The sequence below is a fragment of the Oncorhynchus masou genome, unplaced genomic scaffold, assembly GCF_036934945.1.
Source record: "Oncorhynchus masou masou isolate Uvic2021 unplaced genomic scaffold, UVic_Omas_1.1 unplaced_scaffold_181, whole genome shotgun sequence".
Lineage (NCBI taxonomy): Eukaryota > Metazoa > Chordata > Actinopteri > Salmoniformes > Salmonidae > Oncorhynchus > Oncorhynchus masou.
Window position 1 is genome coordinate 886,892 of NW_027016550.1, and position 6,421 is coordinate 893,312.

At 48.5% G+C, this 6,421-nt stretch overlaps 1 protein-coding gene across 1 annotated transcript in view; it reads left to right on the forward strand.

Annotated features, from left to right (window-relative positions):
* Positions 1–6,421, forward strand: part of gng13b (guanine nucleotide binding protein (G protein), gamma 13b) — a 63,907-nt gene that overhangs the window by 52,412 nt on the left and 5,074 nt on the right. The window lies entirely within an intron of this gene.

The window sequence follows — 6,421 nt, forward strand, 5'->3', positions numbered from 1 at the left end:
ACAAAAGACGGGTACACACCTCTACCTCTACCAGCTACACAACAGACTGGTACACACCTCTACCAGCTACACAACAGACTGATACACACCTCTACCTCTACCAGCTACACAACAGACTGGTACACACCTCTACCAGCTACACAACAGACTGGTACACACCTCTACCTCTACCAGCTACACAACAGACTGATACACACCTCTACCAGCTACACAACAGACTGATACACACCTCTACCAGCTACACAACAGACTGATACACACCTCTACCTCTACCAGCTACACAACAGACTGATACACACCTCTACCAGCTACACAACAGACTGATACACACCTCTACCAGCTACACAACAGACTGATACACACCTCTACCAGCTACACAACAGACTGGTACACACCTCTACCTCTACCAGCTACACAACAGACTGGTACACACCTCTACCAGCTACACAACAGACTGGTACACACCTCTACCTCTACCAGCTACACAACAGACTGATACACACCTCTACCTCTACCAGCTACACAACAGACTGGTACACACCTCTACCAGCTACACAACAGACTGATACACACCTCTACCTCTACCAGCTACACAACAGACTGATACACACCTCTACCAGCTACACAACAGACTGATACACACCTCTACCAGCTACACAACAGACTGGTACACACCTCTACCAGCTACACAACAGACTGATACACACCTCTACCTCTACCAGCTACACAACAGACTGATACACACCTCTACCTCTACCAGCTACACAACAGACTGATACACACCTCTACCTCTACCAGCTACACAACAGACTGATACACACCTCTACCAGCTACACAACAGACTGATACACACCTCTACCTCTACCAGCTACACAAGAGACTGGTACACACCTCTACCAGCTACACAACAGACTGATACACACCTCTACCAGCTACACAACAGACTGGTACACACCTCTACCAGCTACACAACAGACTGGTACACACCTCTACCAGCTACACAACAGACTGGTACACACCTCTACCTCTACCAGCTACACAACAGACTGATACACACCTCTACCAGCTACACAACAGACTGATACACACCTCTACCTCTACCAGCTACACAACAGACTGATACACACCTCTACCTCTACCAGCTACACAACAGACTGGTACACACCTCTACCAGCTACACAACAGACTGATACACACCTCTACCTCTACCAGCTACACAACAGACTGGTACACACCTCTACCTCTACCAGCTACACGACAGACTGATACACACCTCTACCTCTACCAGCTACACAACAGACTGGTACACACCTCTACCAGCTACACAACAGACTGATACACACCTCTACCTCTACAAGCTACACAACAGACTGATACACACCTCTACCTCTACCAGCTACACAACAGACTGGTACACACCTCTACCTCTACCAGCTACACAACAGACTGATACACACCTCTACCTCTACCAGCTACACAACAGACTGATACACACCTCTACCTCTACAAGCTACACAACAGACTGATACACACCTCTACCAGCTACACAACAGACTGATACACACCTCTACCTCTACCAGCTACACAACAGACTGATACACACCTCTACCAGCTACACAACAGACTGATACACACCTCTACCAGCTACACAACAGACTGATACACACCTCTACCAGCTACACAACAGACTGATACACACCTCTACCAGCTACACAACAGACTGATACACACCTCTACCTCTACCAGCTACACAACAGACTGATACACACCTCTACCTCTACCAGCTACACAACAGACTGGTACACACCTCTACCTCTACCAGCTACACAACAGACTGGTACACACCTCTACCTCTACCAGCTACACAACAGACTGGTACACACCTCTACCAGCTACACAACAGACTGATACACACCTCTACCAGCTACACAACAGACTGGTACACACCTCTACCAGCTACACAACAGACTGATACACACCTCTACCAGCTACACAACAGACTGATACACACCTCTACCTCTACCAGCTACACAACAGACTGATACACACCTCTACCTCTACCAGCTACACAACAGACTGATACACACCTCTACCAGCTACACAACAGACTGGTACACACCTCTACCTCTACCAGCTACACAACAGACTGATACACACCTCTACCTCTTCCAGCTACACAACAGACTGATACACACCTCTACCTCTACCAGCTACACAACAGACTGGTACACACCTCTACCAGCTACACAACAGACTGATACACACCTCTACCTCTACCAGCTACACAACAGACTGGTACACACCTCTACCAGCTACACAACAGACTGATACACACCTCTACCAGCTACACAACACACTGGTACACACCTCTACCAGCTACACAACAGACTGATACACACCTCTACCAGCTACACAACAGACTGATACACACCTCTACCTCTACCAGCTACACAACAGACTGATACACACCTCTACCAGCTCCACAACAGACTGATACACACCTCTACCAGCTACACAACAGACTGGTACACACCTCTACCTCTACCAGCTACACAACAGACTGGTACACACCTCTACCTCTACCAGCTACACAACAGACTGGTACACACCTCTACCAGCTACACAACAGACTGATACACACCTCTACCAGCTACACAACAGACTGATACACACCTCTACCAGCTACACAACAGACTGGTACACACCTCTACCAGCTACACAACAGACTGATACACACCTCTACCTCTACCAGCTACACAACAGACTGGTACACACCTCTACCAGCTACACAACAGACTGATACACACCTCTACCTCTACCAGCTACACAACAGACTGGTACACACCTCTACCAGCTACACAACAGACTGATACACACCTCTACCTCTACCAGCTACACAACAGACTGGTACACACCTCTACCAGCTACACAACAGACTGATACACACCTCTACCTCTACCAGCTACACAACAGACTGGTACACACCTCTACCAGCTACACAACAGACTGATACACACCTCTACCTCTACCAGCTACACAACAGACTGGTACACACCTCTACCAGCTACACAACAGACTGGTACACACCTCTACCTCTACCAGCTACACAACAGACTGGTACACACCTCTACCAGCTACACAACAGACTGATACACACCTCTACCAGCTACACAACAGACTGATACACACCTCTACCTCTACCAGCTACACAACAGACTGGTACACACCTCCTCCAGCTACACAACAGACTGATACACACCTCTACCTCTACCAGCTACACAACAGACTGATACACACCTCTACCAGCTACACAACAGACTGGTACACACCTCTACCTCTACCAGCTACACAACAGACTGATACACACCTCTACCTCTACCAGCTACACAACAGACTGGTACACACCTCTACCAGCTACACAACAGACTGGTACACACCTCTACCTCTACCAGCTACACAACAGACTGGTACACACCTCTACCTCTACCAGCTACACAACAGACTGAAACACACCTCTACCAGCTACACAACAGACTGGTACACACCTCTACCTCTACCAGCTACACAACAGACTGGTACACACCTCTACCAGCTACACAACAGACTGGTACACACCTCTACCTCTACCAGCTACACAACAGACTGGTACACACCTCTACCTCTACCAGCTACACAACAGACTGATACACACCTCTACCAGCTACACAACAGACTGATACACACCTCTACCAGCTACACAACAGACTGGTACACACCTCTACCTCTACCAGCTACACAACAGACTGATACACACCTCTACCAGCTACACAACAGACTGGTACACACCTCTACCTCTACCAGCTACACAACAGACTGGTACACACCTCTACCTCTACCAGCTACACAACAGACTGATACACACCTCTACCTCTACCAGCTACACAACAGACTGATACACACCTCTACCAGCTACACAACAGACTGATACACACCTCTACCTCTACCAGCTACACAACAGACTGGTACACACCTCTACCAGCTACACAACAGACTGATACACACCTCTACCTCTACCAGCTACACAACAGACTGGTACACACCTCTACCAGCTACACAACAGACTGGTACACACCTCTACCAGCTACACAACAGACTGGTACACACCTCTACCTCTACCAGCTACACAACAGACTGGTACACACCTCTACCAGCTACACAACAGACTGGAACACACCTCTACCAGCTACACAACAGACTGATACACACCTCTACCAGCTACACAACAGACTGGTACACACCTCTACCTCTACCAGCTACACAACAGACTGATACACACCTCTACCAGCTACACAACAGACTGGTACACACCTCTACCTCTACCAGCTACACAACAGACTGGTACACACCTCTACCTCTACCAGCTACACAACAGACTGATACACACCTCTACCTCTACCAGCTACACAACAGACTGATACACACCTCTACCAGCTACACAACAGACTGATACACACCTCTACCTCTACCAGCTACACAACAGACTGGTACACACCTCTACCAGCTACACAACAGACTGATACACACCTCTACCTCTACCAGCTACACAACAGACTGGTACACACCTCTACCAGCTACACAACAGACTGGTACACACCTCTACCAGCTACACAACAGACTGGTACACACCTCTACCTCTACCAGCTACACAACAGACTGGTACACACCTCTACCAGCTACACAACAGACTGGAACACACCTCTACCAGCTACACAACAGACTGATACACACCTCTACCTCTACCAGCTACACAACAGACTGATACACACCTCTACCAGCTACACAACAGACTGATACACACCTCTACCTCTACCAGCTACACAACAGACTGGTACACACCTCTACCTCTACCAGCTACACAACAGACTGATACACACCTCTACCTCTACCAGCTACACAACAGACTGGTACACACCTCTACCTCTACCAGCTACACAACAGACTGATACACACCTCTACCTCTACCAGCTACACAACAGACTGGTACACACCTCTACCTCTACCAGCTACACAACAGACTGATACACACCTCTACCAGCTACACAACAGACTGGTACACACCTCTACCTCTACCAGCTACACAACAGACTGGTACACACCTCTACCAGCTACACAACAGACTGGTACACACCTCTACCTCTACCAGCTACACAACAGACTGGTACACACCTCTACCAGCTACACAACAGACTGGTACACACCTCTACCTCTACCAGCTACACAACAGACTGATACACACCTCTACCAGCTACACAACAGACTGGTACACACCTCTACCTCTACCAGCTACACAACAGACTGGTACACACCTCTACCAGCTACACAACAGACTGGTACACACCTCTACCAGCTACACAACAGACTGATACACACCTCTACCTCTACCAGCTACACAACAGACTGATACACACCTCTACCAGCTACACAACAGACTGATACACACCTCTACCAACTACACAACAGACTGGTACACACCTCTACCTCTACCAGCTACACAACAGACTGGTACACACCTCTACCAGCTACACAACAGACTGGTACACACCTCTACCTCTACCAGCTACACAACAGACTGATACACACCTCTACCAGCTACACAACAGACTGGTACACACCTCTACCTCTACCAGCTACACAACAGACTGGTACACACCTCTACCAGCTACACAACAGACTGGTACACACCTCTACCAGCTACACAACAGACTGATACACACCTCTACCTCTACCAGCTACACAACAGACTGATACACACCTCTACCAGCTACACAACAGACTGATACACACCTCTACCAACTACACAACAGACTGGTACACACCTCTACCTCTACCAGCTACACAACAGACTGGTACACACCTCTACCAGCTACACAACAGACTGGTACACACCTCTACCAGCTACACAACAGACTGATACACACCTCTACCTCTACCAGCTACACAACAGACTGATACACACCTCTACCTCTACCAGCTACACAACAGACTGATACACACCTCTACCAACTACACAACAGACTGGTACACACCTCTACCTCTACCAGCTACACAACAGACTGATACACACCTCTACCTCTACCAGCTACACAACAGACTGGTACACACCTCTACCAGCTACACAACAGACTGATACACACCTCTACCTCTACCAGCTACACAACAGACTGGTACACACCTCTACCAGCTACACAACAGACTGATACACACCTCTACCTCTACCAGCTACACAACAGACTGATACACACCTCTACCAGCTACACAACAGACTGATACACACCTCTACCAACTACACAACAGACTGGTACACACCTCTACCTCTACCAGCTACACAACAGACTGGTACACACCTCTACCAGCTACACAACAGACTGGTACACACCTCTAC